The sequence below is a fragment of the Schistocerca americana genome, chromosome 3, assembly GCF_021461395.2.
Source record: "Schistocerca americana isolate TAMUIC-IGC-003095 chromosome 3, iqSchAmer2.1, whole genome shotgun sequence".
NCBI lineage: Eukaryota > Metazoa > Arthropoda > Insecta > Orthoptera > Acrididae > Schistocerca > Schistocerca americana.
This window is the reverse complement of record NC_060121.1, coordinates 186,724,026-186,744,645: the sequence shown is the minus strand read 5'-3', so window position 1 is coordinate 186,744,645 and position 20,620 is coordinate 186,724,026.

The window sequence follows — 20,620 nt, the reverse complement described above, 5'->3', positions numbered from 1 at the left end:
TTCGGGTTGACATAAATTTTACCTTTTTTTTTACTGATCTTAATGCAACAATCGCTGAGCGAGAACAAGTGCTAGATTAGCATAGGGGCTTCAAATCCTCATCTGACCACAATGATTTCACTTTAAATGGTTTCCATAAATTGCGCAAAGCAAATGCCAGGATGGTTCCTTTCAAAGGAAAAAAGAGATAAGAGAAAAGAATTACACTGTCGGTTTCCGCCCCAAACCTTCCTCAAACCCGAGAAAGGCTCATTCTCTAGAGGCGTGTAACAACTAGACCTTCCGCAGGGCGTCTTCTATAACATGGGAAAAAAAACCCGCAAGTCGATTTCCGCAAGTTTCGCCAAATTCCAGAAGTAACTTCCGCAAGTTAGCGGATACAGTTTCTTGCCTTTTGCTGCAAGCTCTTGTCGACCTTGCCAGCTGCCTAAGTTTTTCTGGAACTTACAGAATGCCGATACGAGAATGTCGGTGTCGAGAAGGAGAAAGGCGCAAAGACAGATGGGCGGAATCAACCATTGGAACCCCGAGACTATACAGGGTGTTTCACAACCCATGTTACAGCCTTCTATAGGTTGTAGAGGGGACTTAATGGATCAGGTTTTACATAGGAACCCACGTCCGGAAACGTCATCCAGCGACGCTGCAGAGCGTCGTAGCTATAGGCACCGGTGCCTGTATCTACAGGGTAATCCCGTGATGATGTTACAAACTTTCTAGGATGATGAAGGATATATGTATCAATTTGAGGTAATGGTCCCTGTACCGGAAACGAACGAATTTATACTTGTAGGTGACAATCGTTCTGATACCTCTGACAGTGGAACACTTGTACTGCTACTGTTGTTGCTAAGGTTATAGGGTAGGCATCTTTCAGAGGCTGTAGTATGGCCGAAAAAAAAGAAAAAAAATGTCTGCTAAACATAGGCTCTGAAATGCATACCATAAGAGCTATGAGCAGTTGTTCAACAGAGGAGACGTGATCCACAGTAGCGAAGATGAACAAGTGCGTGTAGCTTTTAGGGTATGCATTTTACAGCCCATGTTTACTGAACGTTTTCTTCCTTGTTATGATCCATACTACTACATCTGAAAGTTTGCCTAGCCTACAGTATTAGTATTCCACTGTCAGAGCTACCAGAACGGTCTTCACTTATAACTTTCGACTCGTCCGCTTCCGGTATGGGGACCCTTACCTCAAATTGATACATTTATCCTTGTGCATCAACCTGGAAAGTTTTTAACTTCATCACGGGATCGCTCTGTAGGTACGTACATTTACAAGTGCCGGCGCTTTTAACTTTGAAGCTCTGTAGCGTCGTTGGATGACGTTTTGGAGGTGAGTTCCTATGTAAAACTTCATCTACTTAGTCCCCTCTACAAGCCTAGACATTTGTAACATAGATTGTGTAACACTCTGTATAATTAGTCACCGTCAACCAAGGCAGTGTGAAATGAAATCACCGATTACGCAGTTTCACCAGAAGGGGAAGTAGAATGACATTATAGATGTCTTTAAATTTTAAACAATTTTTAATATTAGCATAAACATATATGGATTATATTTGTAATAAAAGTAATAAATATTGTTTTCGGAGGTCGAAGAGTAATTAAAAGGCTATCTCTTGGTGATATAGCTTGCCGCATTTTTGTATTAGCGCATTTTTGTATTTTGTTGCATTTTTGTTTCCGAATATTTGATTCTACAACAGACAAGAGATGTTCGAAACTTGCTTACGACATTCTCAGAAAGTTTTTAATCTGAGCTATGTCCTCTGATATTAGTTCACTAAATAGGGTTTCATGAAAAACTAAACATGAACGCCACTTTATCAATTTCTTCTCGAAAACATTTCTTTTTATCTTAACTTTTTGTTTTTCATCACGATTTTTCTCAGTGACAATAATGCAACAACGATGGGGGCTGCTTTGGTTTTCAAGCACGACTTTAATTCCAGTTGCGTGTCTCACGACGCGACTCTAGTGGAAGCAGTTTTAGAAGCAATTACAACAAGTTCCTGAAATTAACCTGCCCAGGCGACTTGAAGAAGTAGACTCGCAGTTTTTGTTCCAATGTAAACACCTCAGAAAGTTACTTGTTAGTGGGTACACGCTTTAAAGACCTCATCGTCGACCGGTCTTCGTCCTAAGTGCAACAATTCTCTGTGTCCTGCTACTTCCGTTTACGGCTCTGTCTTTATAAATCGTCACATATTCGTGGAAAATTTTCGATCATTTGAATCAGCTCCCCAGTCTGTGCTACCACACACATATCTGCTATCGTCTGATAAAAGACCCCAGCTGCTATCAAACTACGCAAATATCGTGGTATCTGTTACAGGACACAACAGTGTTTCCGATTCAACCTGCTGGCTAACTTCCAGGCTGAAATTTTCACTCCGCAACGGAGTGTGCTGTTTGAAACGTCTACGCTTTATAAAACGGTGTGCTGTATCGGAACCCGATCCTCAAAGCTTGCGATGCTGCGAGTTTGAGCAGCGACACGGCACACACTTTTAACCTGACAAAAAGTTTCAAAACATTCCGCAGTGTAGTGAAAAATTCATCCTGGAAACAAGCCATTTCTGTGCAATATTCTTTGTTCTGGGATTATAGTCCACCAAGGTATGGGCGAGAGCTTGTGTCAAGTTTGAAATTAGTCGAGAGGTAATGACAGAACTGAAACACTGGGGGCAGTTCTTGAGTCGTGCCTGGGAAGCTAAGTCGATAAGTGCAATGCCCACTTATGGCAGGGTTTCGAGTACCGGTCTTTAATAAATTTTTAATCCGTCAGATTGCCAGGAAACTTTTTCCTGAGTAACTGTCTTAAATGTATCCTTGTGTACGATAAAAAAAAATCTGGTTTCAAAGCGTAGAAGATTCCCAGTATCTGTTTCATTCAGTAACGTATTCTGTTCACTGATATTACCCTCGTCTTTCACGTTAGATGCTTTTGTAATCGCAATAAGAGGAGTTCCCAGGTGTTTAAAATCTTCCACCCAGAACTCTTGTTAAATTACTGCCGCATACGCTATTCAATTTGAAACCAGAGTCGCGTCCGTATGGACGCTGATGAAAGGTGCCGTATTTATTTGTGGACGTTAACATCAGTTTCTGCACCAGTGGCCTTACTTCAGGTTCTTTTCCGCACAATCCAAGATCGGCGCTGGCGAGCATCTTCAATGCTTTGGTCAGTGACTGATAGTAACATGAACGTTTCACTTTATCATCTGCCAAACTGCTGGGACTGAAAGATCCAGTTTATGTGTAGAAAGATCTACTCTTTGTTTTGCAGTTCCCCTTTTCCTTTTATTTCGCCGCTCACTTTTATGAATACTGCTAGTGACTCCCTGTGAACGTCTATATTTGTGGCAACCCAACGTGTCCGAATATCTGGGATTCCCATTTTCTATCTTCACAGTTCGCACACCATGTGCAACTAATACATCATAGTCTTTATTTATTTACAAACGTTATCGAATGCACTCGATGTTCCGCGAATTTTCATTGTCATCGCGCATTCTACTGATGCCCAATTTCATTCTGTTTGCGCTAGCACAAACGTCTACGTTCAGACACGCATTAGATTTTCGAATTCTTTCACGTCAGGAGGCCTCGACAAATTTTCATACTTCCTGTTTCAGAAATTTCGACTCAGTATGTTTTACTCACATAATCGTTCCAAATAAGAAGCTTAACCTACCCCTTGGGGTTTCCTAGTGAGCCATGTAACACGACATTATTCTTACTATTATGAGGGTTTAATTTACCATTGGAATTTCAATTGCATACAGCGATGAGGTTCGAAACATTTCACTCTCGCAGTACCATTTCAGCACGCCCAACACTCCACCAACTTTTTTCATTCGTTTCCTGTCATAGTACAAACTGCTTTCCGGGCAGTTTGTTTTTTGTGGGTTGTGTACATTCAGGGGCAAACTTGATTCATTCATGACCCCCTCCTCCGCTTAACCTATAGTTATGCTAACTGATTTATGATCCCATGGGGGTTGCTTTATGACACCCTGAGAAGAACCCATCCTTCTGACAAACCCTCCACTACTCCTCTTCCCCCACCTCTCTAGGAAATCCACTTGTCGATGCAAATACACTTTTGATATCAAATTAATTGATTAATAATTAAATCGATAAATTAATTAAACCCTCCTTATCTGTTAAATCCCACAGCCCTCCCTCCCTCCCTAAACAGAAATAAATTGATAGGAAAATTGCTCAGTCTGTGGAGCTGTTAGTGTGGAAGGTGCAAGTATTACACTGTCCAGCAACTACATGTCCTAATTACATAATTACTCTGCTGCAGATCGGAGGTATTGTCTTACTGGAAAATTTTCACACATATGCTCACCTTGATATGCAAGGATCGACTGAGCTAGTGCACAATGCCACCACCACAGGGCGTCTAACCCTTGAAAGGTGGCTACACTGAGTCACTGCGCCAGAGATTGCGCCAAAGAGTATGATTCAGCCGCCTCCACTGGCAGTCGTAGTCGAGAAGTTGCCGTGGGCAGTCGTAGTGCTTGTTCAGAAGTTGCTGTGGGATGTCGATAGCTGTACTAGTTGAGGCCATGTCGTGTGCAGTTGTTTTGATGGGCTAGACAGCAGATGTTTTTCGAATGGGGATGTTGTAACGATCAGAGTGTATTTTTCGTCAATATATATGAAGGTAAAAAATTTTTTTTTTAATTTCAAATGTCTTAAATAATAAAGCCTCTTGGTCACAGGTTCAGTCAACAAAGCATCTGGCTCGTGTTCTTGTATTAGACTGTAATTCTGGTTTCTATGTGCAATTATAGTATTTTTTTTAATTACTTCAGTGTAAATGGTGTTTAAAATATCTTGTATTATTGAGGAAGAACCGTACCAGATGTGTACGTTGAATCACAGTTCCACACACAGAACAGTTACACTTGTGCTTTGTTGTTTCGTAGCTTTTATAGTTGCTGGGGACTTAATTAATTAATTGTGTTAACGGAAGTTTCCTTTCATTCTTTGTTGTTATTCTATGCAGTCAGATTGCGTACTAATACTAGTCAGGGCCAACCGGTTACGAGACTTCGTAATCGGACAAACAGCGACCAAAATTAAAATTATTTGCATTAAAGATAATTAAGCCCCCATGCACGTGGCAACCGCTGCTTCGGATCGTCCCTTGGAATTCTTTTGATAGTGAAAATAGCACACAGTAGTTTTGTTGTAGTAATTCGTAGTTTAGTAATTGTAGTCTATATTGCATGTGTAGATTTGGTAACTGAACATTTGTAGTTGTCTTGTCATTCTTTTAATGGTATTTTGGCAGAATTTAATTTTTGATGTCTTGTATACGGGTTTGACAATTTTGTGCAACTATGAAGATTTTAATTGCTCGTTAGGCGTGTTTGTCGGGAAGCATTGCGTGTGAATGGTATTGTTGGTGATAAAGTGTTATATTCTGCGTAATTTTCGTATTGTGACGAGTTTTGTATGTTTTGTAAATGATTACGCGATCGATGAAAAAAGCAAAAATGATGGATAGTGAGAATGACGAAATTGTTAACATGGCGAACTCGCCAACATATGAGAATAGTATGATGGATAATGAAGTCGAAAACAATTTAATAAGTCGGGAAAATAGTCCGGAACCAGTTCAAAATTTTTCACAATCAAAAAATTTTCTGAATTCGAGATTAACGACAGAAGATTCTGGAATAGTATCGAACACAGATGGCTTTACAGCTATGACGAAGGAAGTTGGTTTTGCGGGAAATGTTAGGGGCGTAAAGAATTTCGAACCAGTTAATATGGAGCAGTTGATGAGTGCAATATTAAATTTGGGATCTGAATTAAAAACAATGGAAACACGGTTAGACTCACTGGGATCACAGTTAGGATCTGAATTACAAACAGTGGGATCACAAATAGGAACAATTAAAACTGATATGGGGACAATGGAAACACGGTTAGACTCACGAATAGGGGCATGTTTCAAAAACATGAAAGATGAATTAAAGAAAGAAATTAGAGAAGAAGTACAACCAATTTTGAATGCTCACAATAATAGATTAATTTCAATAGAAATCAGACGAAAGGAACAGGATAGAGAACAGGAAGACAGAGGTCGCGTGATAGTACAAAAATTTTCAGAGTTAAATTTACAACGTGCACACGATAAGGAAGAAATATTTGAAAGAATCGAGGAATCTGTACCAAATGACAGAATAAATAATCTAACACAACAATATGAACTGGTAACTACTAAATGTGTTAATACTGAAACTCGAGTCGCGACACTTACGGAAGACGTAAATAAACAGAAAGAACAAATACAGGGCGTTTCAAAAAGAAAGAGCAGATTTCAAACATTTATTTCTCAAAAACTACAAATGATAGAAACACAATTCAAACGTTTCTTGTCAGAGAAAGGTTCAAAGTTTTTCAATGGTCCGCGCAGAAGTTCCATGCAAATCCGCAGTGGCGCTGGCGTTTGTTTGTAGGAAAATGGCGACGACACCACAGGAACGATCATTTTGTGTGCTGCAATTTGCAAAGTTAGAGTCCATTGTTGGTGTGCAACGTGCATTCCGCCGTCAATTCAACAAACAGCCGCCTCGTCATAAGCAAATTTATGAGTGGCATCACAGATTCGTAGAAGATGGTTGCATCTGCAAGCGAAAAAGCACGGGTCGTCCACGCACATCGGATGAAAATGTCGAGCGTGTCCGTGCAGCTTACGAAAGGAGCCCTAGAAAATCCACGGCACGGGCAAGTCACGAACTAAACATGTCTAAAACAACGGTATGGCGCGTTCTGAGTAACCGTCTGCACATGAAGCCGTACAAACTGCAGTTATTGCAAGCATTGCGTCCTGACGACCACAACAAAAGGTTCGAATTTTCAACTGCAATTCTACAGGACATGGAAGAGGACAATTTTGCCGAACGATTAATTTTTTCAGATGAATCAACGTTTCACATTTCTGGTAAAGTTAATCGGCATAACGTACGAATTTGGGCGAGTGAAACTCCGAGGGACGTTATTCAACATGAAAGAGACTCACCAAAGGTTAACGTCTTTTGTGCAATTTCGGTAAACAAAGTTTATGGACCTTTCTTTTTCATGGAGAAAACTATCACAGGAACCATTTACCTGGACATGTTAGAAAACTGGCTATTTCCTCAACTTCAGGAAGATTCAAATCACTTCATCTTCATGCAAGATGGCGCCCCACCACACTTCTCTGAACCTGTACGACGGTACCTAAATAACACCATTCCAGGACGGTGGATTGGAAGAGCAGGAGCACAAGATCAATGTCATCGTCTGTGGCCTCCCAGGTCACCAGACCTTACTCCCTGCGATTTTTATTTGTGGGGGTACATAAAGGACTGTGTTTATGTCCCACCTATGCCCGCTACTCTTCAAGAGGTACGACATCGAATTGTTGCGGCCGTGAATTCGGTAACTAAAGACCAGTTGCGTCGTGTGTGGCAAGAAATGAGATACCGGTTTGATATTTGTCGTGTAACAAATGGTGCTCATATTGAGGTACAGTTTTGATATTTGTTGTGTAACATTTGGTACTCATATTGAGTGAAGGACCGTTGGAATTGTGTTTCTATCATTTGTAGTTTTTGAGAAATAAATGTTTGAAATCTGCTCTTTCTTTTTGAAACGCCCTGTAGGTGATTTATCGGAAAGAGTTGAGGAGATTTCAGATAAATTGACAAGTCTTAGTTTAAATGGGGACAGAGATTCAGATGATACAACTCCATTGCCATTTGCAGAAACCGAAGAGTACCAGAACATAAATAAACATGTTGAAAATCAGGGAAAATTTAATGAACGCTCTAAAAGGGAATTTGAGGCGTTACGAAAGCAAGTCAAACAAATTGAAAGCGAAATCGTAGGAAACGACAGTAGATGAAATTTAGAATCACAGATAGCAGAGGGCTTTGAAGAAAATAATTTATTTCATTTACGAGAAGCAACAAGAGAGCGCCAGACGCGCGAACTTGACAATAATCGACATTGGGAATGGGACAGACGCGGTAGGTCTTTGTCGCCACGAGGCGAAAACTTTGACTATAAACACTTTTTAACTGTTCGGAAATTTAAGATCTTTCGCAATTCTAAGAATCACATACATCCGTGTTCATGGTTAGATCAATTTATGTACGCACTTCCACCAAATTGGCCACTAAGTCACAAACTGGAATTTATGTGTGGATATTTAGAAAACGAACCGGCGACGCGGATGCGCGCACTTATTAGAGATTGTAATAATTTAAATGATTTTTATCATGCACTTCTATCGGCATATTGGCCCGAAAACACGCAAGACAGAGTCAAACATAGTCTTATTATGCAGCGTAATTTTAAACAGTCTGAGTTCCGCACGCCAGCAGAATACTTTGAAGACATGATTCGAAAGAATCAGTTCCTTTCCAACCCTTATAGCCCGACTGAATTAATTCGCATTTGTTTAACTAAGCTGCCACAATCGATAAGACAAAATGCTTTAGCCGGAAGGTGTAAAGACGACATTGAAACTTTTAAGACGTTGCTACAAGAACTTGAGTATGACAACGACGACGGGACTTCTTGTAATTTTTTCAGTAACAGTCATTACAATAGATTTTCAGAGAGAAGGGATAATGATCGGAACGGACGTTATATGGGTAATTTTGAGAACGACAGACGAAACAGACAGGACAATAGATACCAGCCTTATGACAATAACAGACGGTCTAACAGAAATTACACAGACAATTATAATAACGGAAATTCCTACCGGAATGATCAATCATACCTAAACAGAAATCGGTATCATCAAGACAGAAATTATTCATACAATAATAGAAATTCTTACTACAGAAATAACCAGGGTAGTAGATATAACAATAATTTCAGAAGTGACAGTCGAAATTACACAAGAATCAGTCATGCAGGTAGACAGGAAAATAGAAATTTTAATAACAGACACAACCAAGAATTTACATCTAACAGACAGGAGGGGCGTAATTGGCATCCTCCGCGTGACAGAAATTCAGAGAGACAAGTGCAAATCGTAGAAATTGACAGGCCCCCACAACCGCACGAGTGGTCGACTGTGAAGAACGGACAAATTGAATAGCTGGGCGGCGGCCATTAGAGTGGTAAACTGACGCGCGGAGTTCGAATGTTTATACATCGCTTTTGGTTATAAAATGCCTTCCCGTGAGTTAGGTCACAAACATAATGCCTCATTTAAATACGTTACTACAATATACTTTTTAATTTATGAACAAACAGCAACTAGTCACTGTTTATGAATTTATCTTGCGTACTGCATGAAATCTGCCGTAGCTAAAAGTTACGTACTGGACCCCTAGCATTTTTCGTAATTCATTTACGATAGATGTACGCAAAATGCATCAAAATACTCGAAGATTTGCCCACTATATTAATAGATGTTTTCTGACTCTACCTTGCTTTAGATTTTCTGACGAGAAGTGCGTTATATATGGCATAGAGCTTTGGTAACTCACGACCAAATTATCAAGTTTCAACCTAACCTAGACCATGAAAACACTACAGATCAGCCAACTTTCTTCAAAATGATCAGAACATATAAAATGGTATTCTGTCGGTCGGAAATGTTGCCTCCTGACAGCGTGTAACCATTTTTGTAACAGCTATGATTTTGAGAAAGGGGACCGGCAAATAGATGCACAGACATTATACTAATACCGTGTTACAAAAACATTTATTAAGCAAGTGCACTGACATACAAAACAACTTAAAATATTCTCTTACCTGTGAAATGTAATATTCGTTCCTTTCTCGAATTTATTTGTGTAATTAATCGCTGCACGACTCTTCACCATTGTACTTCTTTTGATTGGAAGGTACAGGCAGTAGAATTACGAGTAACAAATACTGTATGTACGTCCCAACAAATATACAACGTTGAATCAGGGTCTTCATAAACAACAGTACTACACAACACATCAGATTACAACCACTATAATGGCGTCCAGCCGAAGGTTCAAATTATCCCGCGACTGCAGCGCTATCAATGAGTCTAGTTATTTTTTACAAGGTCTTTGGAAATTGATCCGCGAAATGACGGGAATAATCAAAGACGTGACACGAACAATCGACAATGACTCGTAGCTTCGGCTTCTGGCAGCAATATAGACGACTTTACACTACGTACGCCTGGAAGACATGAGAGACATTTTGCTAGACGAAAAGGAAAATAATGTAGACGCATTTTTACATCCTGTTATTGAAGTATGTGTGGGTAAGAATAAGTTCACTGCAGTTTTAGATTCTGGGAGCCCACTGAATGTTATTAGTGAATCAGTTTTTCGTATATGTTTAAGAACTATTGTGTTACCTATTTCTAAAACTACAATTCGAGGAGCTATTTCTGGAAAAAGTGTGGAAGTCAAACAACAGACCAACTTAAATTTCATTTGTCAAGGATACGAATTTTCTGCTAATTTTATTATTGTTCCAGTACTCAGTACACAAATTATATTAGGCATGGAGTTTCTTAACGCACATAAGGCAATTTTAAACTTTAAAGAAGGAAGTGTGAATTTGACTGTTGCCGGAATGCCGAAATGTTTGAAATTTTTCAAGTGTTTAAAAAAATCTGAATCAGACACAAAATGTTTAAGGTTTCTTACTTCTGATGTTTTCGCTGAGTATTACGACGACAATGTGTTCATTCATGACAACGACAATAGATACAGAGACGGGATGGATGATATAATTAATAGCGAAGAATTAATTAATGAAAAGGTTAACAAAGCTGAAGTGCCAGATGTTGTTGCAAGAGAAGAACTGCACCAAATTTTGACTTCACATGCTACAGTATTTAGTCATCACACAGGAACTATACAAGGCTTACAATATTTATTTAAAGTAAAAGAACACACCCCATTTCGAGGAATAACGTACGCTATTCCTTTGGCTTATAGAGACAAGGTTAAGGGTGAACTTTAATGCATGTTAGATCAAGGCATTATTGAGCCAGCAGTCAGCCCTTATACCAGTCCATTACACGTCGTTCTTAAAAAGGATGGGTCAATTCGTTTGGTTCTGGATTCCAGACAGATAAATAATATCATCATTCCTGAAACTGACCATCCACAAAATTTAGATGAACTTCTTCAACATTTCCATGGAATTAAAGTTTTATCCACAATTGATATCCGCGCAAGTTTTTGGCAAATAGAACTTCACCCTGATTGTAGAAAATACACTGCCTTTTTAGCCTTTGGTAATTACCGTTCGGAAATTACCGTTTGGACTTCTGCAGCATTCATTCGTAGTTTAAACGAAATTTTACCTGTTTGTCTTCGTGACAATATTACTTCATATGTTGACGATATTCTTATCGCCAAACGCTCTTGGAGTGAGCATAACAAAATTTTGGATTCATTATTACGTATTTTTGCAAGAGTTGGCATTACAGTGAACTTGGAGAAATCTGAATTTGGTCGTTCTCAGGTGAAATTTCTTGGTCATATTATTTCTACAGAAGGTATTTTTCCTGATCCAGAGAAACTAGACGCTATTCGTAATTATGCTGTTCCTACTACAATACGTGATGTTCGTAGTTTCCTTGGTGTCTGTAATTTTCTTAGACGCTTTGTTAGATTGGACAATTTGGCCACACCTCGTTTATGTGAACTATCTGGAAAGAATTCTAATTGGTGTTGGGATGAGGAAGCTCAATCAGAATTTGAACAACTTCGTGATGCTTTAGTTGCTGCTCCACTTCTTTCACATCCGGATTTATCTAAAGATTTTTGTTTGGCGACGGACTCATCATACAAAGGCCTAGGTGCACACTTATTTCAAGAGAGAGAAAAAAACGGCGTTGTAGTGCAGAAGACTATTGCATTTGGAAGTCGTGTTCTCTCTAAATCAGAAAAGAATTATTCGATTACGGAACTTGAAGCCTTGGCTGTTGTATGGACTTTCACAAAATTTCGCATATTTTTGTATGGCAGACATACTAAGGTTTACACCGATCATCGAGCTCTGGAATTTCTTATGTCAACAAAATTAACACATGGAAGATTGTCACGATGGGCGCTGTATCTACAGGAATTTGATTTTGGTATTGTTTACATACAGGGTTTTTCAAATATTATCGCTGATGCTTTATCACGTGCACCTATGGGTTTGAAACAAAGTGCTGAGGAGGACTGCAAAGAAAACAATTATTGTTTGATGTATGTTCAAGGTGTTGCGTTTGAAAATTTTATTTCTTCTTCGCTCCAGGGCATCGCTAAGGAGCAAAATAAGGATCCAATGTGGAAGGACATTAAGGAGAAGTGGAGGAGAAAGGAAAGCGTAGCGATTAGACAGTATTATTTAGTTCGCAATGATATTCTTTTTAAACGAAAATCGGTCGACAACTCTGTTTGGTTAGTTTGTATTCCTGATGAGTGGGTTAATAAATTGATTTGGTATACACATTTCAGTTATGCACACTTTGGTCCCAGAAAATGCTTTCATAAATTACGAGAAAATTGCTACTTCAGTAATATGGAAAAACGTATTCGATCTGTTCTTGCCAAATGCAAATTATGTCAAAAGGCTAAGCCGCCAACTATTTCTCATAGAGCACCGTTGTTTCCTATCATTCCAGCGAAATTAAAGGACATGGCTGTAGTCGATTTGTTCGGTCCAGTGGTTCGTTCTACTAATGGTTTTGCGTACATTTTGGCAGCAGTGGAATTGACATCAAAATATGCGTGTTTTACACCGTTACGCAAGGCAACAGCTCGTTCAGTATCTAATGCTTTCATCAAACATTTTCTTAAAGAAGTGGGTCATGTTGATAAGGTTATATCAGATAATGGATCACAGTTTCGCTCTAAAATTTGGCTTCATACTCTACGGCGTCGTAAGATTAAACCAATTTTCATTTCACTTTTTCACCCTCAATCTAACGCTTCAGAGAGATGGATGAAGGAAATCAATAAATTGTGTCGACTTTATTGTCATCAGAATCACAGAACGTGGGATCAGTATCTTCATATTTTTCAAAACATTCTGAATGAACTCCCTAATGATTCAACTTCTTTACCGCCTATATTGATATTAAAAAATAAAGCACCGACAAATCGCATTTCTGAAATCGTTCCATTTCCGCCTTCACGGAAACTGCGGCATTCTGAAGTTGTCAACCTGGCTCTACAAAATATTGCGTCTGCGGCTGCTAGAAGAGAGAAGTCAGCTAAACGTCCTGGTCGTTTAAAAACTTTGTCAGTTGGTCAAAAGGTGTTAATTAAGTCTCATCGTTTGTCTCACAAAGGAAAAGGCTTGTGTCGCAAATTTTTTCTGCTTTATAACGGTCCATATAGAGTTCGTAAAATTATTCATGATAACACTGTCGAAGTAGAAACTCTTAAATCTCGGCGCTCTAAGGGAATACATCATACATCGAACGTTAAAATTTTTGTGGAATGACATACTTTTGAGAAACTAACAGTTATACGTAAACACGTAGAGAATACAAGGATACCGCGTCGTGTTCCAGCGGCGGTACATACTCAAAGCAACAGTCAAGTCTGCGCGCCGCACAAGGCAGTCGTTGACCGCAAACAATTACTTCTTACGTCACGCGTACCTACAGCTGATCGAGCACTCAGTGCGAATGCACTGACAGCCGTAAACAAATACACAGTCTAATTTCTCTGATTCAATTCAGTATAAAGCTATAGTGACTTGATAAATTATGTTATTAACGTTCAGTATTTTTCAGGATACGGTTGTATAAATTATTTAAGAACTTCAGGTAAATTCTGTGTGTGTCCGACGTTAAGAGGACTTGCTATCGAGAAAATTTCAGGAAGAATGTAATTTCGAAGAAGAAAGTAATAAACTAAAAAGGTAACTATTAATTGAGTTTATATTTCAGGTAACAAATTTCCACTTAGGTACGTACTTTAGACGTTATTTGCTGCTCGCGATTACGTGATTTATACTTTGTGCTAAATTTTATGTTCTATGAATTTACTTGTGAAGCGACGTGCTTGCGTACATTTTCTGATTTTGACAATGTTTTATTAATGAACAGGGTTGTTACTTGTGTATATTATGCATCGCTTGGCTGCTATGCTTTTTCACTGAGGTCATATTTTTTTTATATTATGTGCCTGCTGTGCTTATTTATTTAAATTATAATTGTAACCTGATTGGTTGTGCTGATATGGTTGTGTATGTAGGTTGTACTTTGTGATGTGTCTGCTTGCACCTTCATGTTTACTTATTAAGATTGCATATGAACGTTTGTTTGCTTATGCTGATATGATGCTAATGACCTGTTTTTATGTAAGATATACATTTGCTGCTTTGCGTATGGATTGCATATTTACATATTTCTGTTTTGTTGTCATAACTACTCTTTAATTTGGTATATAGAAATGCTGATATGCGGTGTACGAACATGGAGTTTAGGTCACACAATGGTATTAATTATAGATTGTTTGCGTGGCAGAGCCTCGTTGTAGGAATTGTGCTGCATCCACTTGTTGACATTCTGTTCTTTACTGATATATTTACTCGCTGTTGCATGTTTAGCTTACGCTCAGTGCCTTATATTTTAAGATAAGAAAATGAACTACTATAATGCTACGAACGACATTGGTACAAGAAACTTCATTGAAGTCACATGAGCTGGAGGTTTTATGGAAGCTGTATAAATTTTTGCTAATAGAAAGGAAGCTAACGACATGACATACCAACACTGGGTTTAGACCATTGACAGTTATTACACTGCATTCTTCGTGAGCAATTGAAATAGCAAATGACACTTGACACAAGAAATACTCCACATGTTTGCTTCTGTTTTGCCATGATTCTTAAAGTGGTGTACACACTGTGAAATATTACGATCATTCACACTCCATACTCGTACTTACTTACTGAAAATTATTCAAGCTAAAGGCTGTTAGAGGTCATGTAAGCATTTCTTTTATTTAATGATGGACAAGGTAACCAAAATGTATTTTATAATTCATAATGAGTAGAAGATTTGGGTAAGATGGATTACACAGAGGTTGTGTGTGGACATTGTGTCTTTGGATTGCATTGGATGATAAATTGAAGTTTGCACTAGGATTTTATCTGTACTTGTTCAAGGAGACTGACTAGAGGAAAGAGTTGTTATGGAAGTGAAATGATATTGATGATAAGGTTTATATGCATCGACGTAAGAGGTATTATTGAAGTATTAAGATTATGTGATGCTGATGATTATTGGAGTTTTGGTGGATAAGAGGTAAAGCAAGTGAGGAGCATTTTTTTTGTTGGTTTATATGGAACAAGGAGGATGAAGATGGCAGACTAGAACACTCAAGTGGAAGGAAGATTGTCTACACACACACTTTGTTAAATCAATAAGCAGTATATACTTTTTTTTCTTTTTGGAGAGAGGAAGCATTTGCATATCTTTGCACACTGACAGTTGTTCAGCAACCGTACATTTTGATTTAGCTTGGCAAACATTGGTCTTGACATGATGACTATAACGTTGACTAACTATTATTGACTGTTATACACTGTTGCCACTACTACTTGATACACATATTGAACATCAAATTTTGACAGAATTGCTTTTACACAGTTAACACTATTCAATTACACAGTAGTACTTAATGTGGATGAAAGATGAGTGAGTGTGTTTTGTGTGTTTTCCTTTCCTAATCCCAAATAATTGGTACCGACCTATCTCCTAAATATTATTTTTCTTGTTTGTTGTGGCTTGCTCTGACACCCATAAATATTATAAGTTTACTGATATTTGTGTATCTGTGATAGTCAATATGACATTTATCTGATATCATTTGTGTGTTTGTTATAATTTGTACGTTTAGTGTAAGAGCATTAATAATAATTTTGTAAAAGCAATTGTGTGTGCCTTCAAACTGTTGTTCGTACTTGCACCTGTTCAACACAGCTGGGTGCCACTTAGAAATGTTTAATTTCTGCTAATGAACTCTGATGAACTGTCTAATTAGTGATAGTGAATATTATGGACTGTTACCTGCACTTGTTCAACATGATGGGTGCCACTCAGAAATGTTTAATTTCTGCTAATGAGCTCTGATGAACTGTCTAATCAGGTATAGTGAATATTATGGACTGTTACCTGCACTTGTTCAACATGATGGGTGCCACTTGGAAATGTTTAATTTCTGCTAATGAACTCTGATGAACTGTCTGATTAGTTCAAATGGTTCAAATGGCTCTGAGCACTATGGGACTCAACTGCTGTGGTCATAAGTCCCCTAGAACTTAGAACTACTTAAACCTAACTAACCTAAGGACATCACACACACATCCATGCCCGAGGCAGGATTCGAACCTGCGACCGTAGCGGTCGTGCGGTTCCAGACTGCAGCGCCTTTAACCGCTCGGCCACTCCGGCCGGCTGTCTGATTAGTGATAGTGAATATTATGGACTGTTACCCGCACTTGTTCAACATGATGGGTGCCACTTGGAAATGTTTAATTTCTGCTAATGAACTCTGATGAACTGTCTGTTTAGTGATAGTGAATATTATGGACCTGCACCCGCTCAACATTGCTGGGTGCCACTGATGGAATTGCTTCTACTGAAATGATGTCACTTGTTGGTGTCTGCACCTCTTCAACATTGCTGGGTGCAACTGATGGAACTGCTTCTACTAAAATAATGTCACTTGTTGCTGTCTGCTCCTGTTGAACATTACAGGGTGCCACTGATGGAACTGCTTCTACTGAGATGATGGCACTTGTTGGTGTCTGCACCTGTTCAACATTGCTGGGTGCCACTGATGGAACTGCTTCTACTGACATAATGTCACTTGTTGGTGTCTGCACCTGCTCGCCATTGCTGGGTGCCACTGTTGGAGCTGTTTAAATACTGCTGATGAAATGTTATGAGACTGCTATTTGCACCTGTTGACCATTGCTGGGTGCTACTGCTGGAACTGTCAACTACTCTAAGGAGTGCTACTTGTTTATTGAACTGTTGAAAGGATTTTGTGTGGATATTTGTATAAACAGGTTTTTTGTGTATTTACTGTTTATGAAATGTTATGAGACTCTTACCTACACCTATTCGTCATTGCTGACGCTATTGATTGAATTGTTTAACCACATGATACTTGTGTAAAATATTATGTAAATCACATGTATGCAAGCATTTGTATTCCTTGTTGTTGTTGTGGTCTTCAGTCCTGAGACTGGTTTGATGCAGCTCTCCATGCTACTCTATCCTGTGCAAGCTTTTTCATCTCCCAGAACCTACTGCAACCTACATCCTTCTGAATCTGCTTAGTGTATTCATCTCTTGGTCTCCCTCTACGATTTTTACCCTCCACGCTGCCCTCCAATACTAAATTGGTGATCCCTTGGTGCCTCAGAACATGTCCTACCAACCGATCCCTTCTTCTGGTCAAGTTGTGCCACAAACTTTGTTCCTCCTGCCACCGAACTTCACTAATTCCCATTATATCTAACTTGAACCTATCCATTTCCCTTTTTAAATTTTCTAACCTACCTGCCCGATTAAGGGATCTGACATTCCACGCTCCGATCCGTAGAACGCCAGTTTTCTTTCTTTACTGTATTTTATATATTAGGTTATTGAAGGGTCAGTGCAAAGCCAAAATTTATCTAGTTATGTGATATTTACTTATTAATATTATCTTTTATTTTTGTCTGTATTTTTTTTGGACGAATTTGGTGGTATTTTCACCACCAATGCTGGCAAAAATACCATCAAATTTTAGCCCGTGGAGGAGGGGCATATGAAAGGTGGCTACACTGAGTCACAGCGCCAGAGATTGCGCCAAAGAGTATGAAGCAGCCGCCTCCACTGGCAGTCGTAGTTGAGAAGTTGCCGTGGGCAGTCATAGTGCTTGTTCAGAAGTTCCTGTGGGATGTCGATAGCTGTACTAGTTGAGGCCATGTCGTGTGCAGTTGTTTTGATGTGCTAGACAGCAGATGTTTTTCGAATGGGGATGTTGTAATGATCAGAGTGTATTTTTCGTCAATATATATGAAGGTAAATTTTTTTTTTTTAATTTTAAATGTCTTAAATAATAATGCCTCTTGGTCACAGGTTCAGTCAACAAAGCATCTGGCTCGTGTTCTTGTATTAGACTGTAATTCTGGTTTCTATGTGCAATTATAGTATTTCTGTTTTTTTTAATTACTTCAGTGTAAATGGTGTTTAAAATATCTTGTATTATTGAGGAAGAACCGTGCCAGATGTGTACGTTGAATCACACTTCCACACACAGAACAGTTACACTTGTGCTTTGTTGTTTCGTAGCTTTTATAGTTCCTGGGGACTTAATTAATTAATTGTGTTAACGGAAGTTTCCTTTCATTCTTTGTTGTTATTCTATGCAGTCAGATTGCGTACTAATACTACTCAGGGCCAACCGGTTACGAGACTTCGTAATCGGACAAACAGCGACTAAAATTAAAATTATTTGCATTAAAGATAATTAAGCCCTCATGCACCCTCCACCCCTAATTCCCTCCCTTCCCAATCCTTCCCACACCTTCCAGAAAAAAAATGGTTAGAAAAAGACTCGGCCTTTGCTGGAGAGGGAGGATCTCACGACGCGAAATTCAAATCAGTGTCATTCTTTATTAAATCAGTTTGTGGAAACCAAGGCTCCCCCACTTGGGTAGAGATCACCTCTGCACCCACTACCCCCACTTCCCGTGAGGCAATGACTGTAAGCATGACTAACAGAATGAAGTACAGTATAGTAGCCACCAATTGGGCCATTGTCCGGCTGCCATCAAGTAGATCAGAAACCGTCCAAGGTCCTAATTACACATCGCGATACTAAATACCACCGTCCAGTTGTCGACCTCCTTTGATCTTGCAGCCCCAAATAAAGCACCAAGTGGCAGCATTCTGTTGATCGGGAAATTCGAGACTCGCTTCCTGTCTCTATCTCTCTCAAGAGGCTACTTACTGTTTGTATGTTTGAACCAATGCCACCAAACACGTGACAGTGAATAAAATGTTCTCGGGTTTCCAACCGCGTCAATTGGTTAAAACTACACGAGCTTTCGGCCAAGCACTCCATGGCCATTGTCAAGTGTTATGACTGCCAGTGGGCTGTTGGTGCGCCCTTATATACGTTAGCTGCCGGCTGTGACGTCACTGGTGCCCGTGACATGGCCATATATGGGCATGTTTTGAGTCGTCGTTCGATGTGCCCTCTTCAACCGCGCGATCACTGGATCTCACGCAGCGCTGAGCTGTAAGCCACCGTCTATTTTCAGGGTATTTGTGGTAATCTTTATTTCAATAGCTTCCTTTATTAAACTGTCCCAGAAGCCGTCAGTGCGAGCCACGACAGAGATATAAATTTTATGTTTTCTAAAAAATGGTTCAAATGGCTCTGAGCACTATGGGACTTGACAGCTGAGGTCATCAGTCCCCTAGAACTTAGAACTAATTAAACCTAACTAACCTAAGGACATCACACACATCCATGCCCGAGGCAGGATTCGAACCGGCGAAGAGCCTAGAACCGCTTGGCCACGACCGTTTTCTAACGCATGCTCAGCTAACGCAGATTTCTCTGGATAGCGTAGGCGATAATACCTCTCATGTTCTTTCCTGCGTTGTTCCACAGTGTGCACTGTTTGTCCGATGTACTTCTGGCCACACTCACAAGGTATTTCGTAGACTCCATGTGTTCTGAGACCTACAGCAACTGGTCTCAGTAACTGACGGATTTTCGTTGGAGGCCTGAAGATTGATTTGGTCTTGTGTCTTTTCAACAGGCGGCTTATCTTGCCCGACACAGAGCCACAGGATGGCAGCAAAGCAAGTTTCTTTTCCTGCTCTTCGTCGATGGTCTTATTCTGATATTTCCCAGAAATCACTTCTTTCACTTGATGGGTGCTGTAGCCGTTATTCCTGAAAACCTTGCGTAGGTGGCTCAGTTCGTGGGGCAGGTTGTCGTCGTCTGAAATTACTCTTGCACGATGCACCAATGTTTGCAATACTGTGCGCTTCTGTGCTGGATGATGATGGCTGGTGGCGTGCAGGTACAGGTCTGTGTGGGTGGGTTTTCTGTAGACGCTGTGGCCAAGGCACACATTTCGTTGACGGTGGACAACGACGTCGAGGAAGTTCAATGCATTATCTTTTTCCACCTCCATGGTGAACTGGATATTACTGTTGATGCCATTGAGGTGTTCGAAAAACTCGTCTAATTTCTCGCGTCCGTGTAGCCAAATGACGAACGTGTCGTCAACGTATCGAAAGACTCTGCATTCATACAATACGCAGACAGTGGTTTTCATCTCTCCTCAGAATACTGTATTCCTGCTGGCTAATGCTGGGGGCAGAGGAAGAGCTGACGCAATTTCGATATCAAAAATAGAGCGAAATAGTCCATTTGTACTACCCTATCAAATTAATTGTTTAACAATTTACAGTAGTTAAATAGAGCACTTAAAACACCTTCACCTTATGATGGTCCTTCTTCATAATAAAACATATTTTCAACATTTTAATATTGAACGCAAACATTATACAAGATAAGCAATGAAATTTCCGCCACAAACGGATCATAGTGCGATGTGTGGA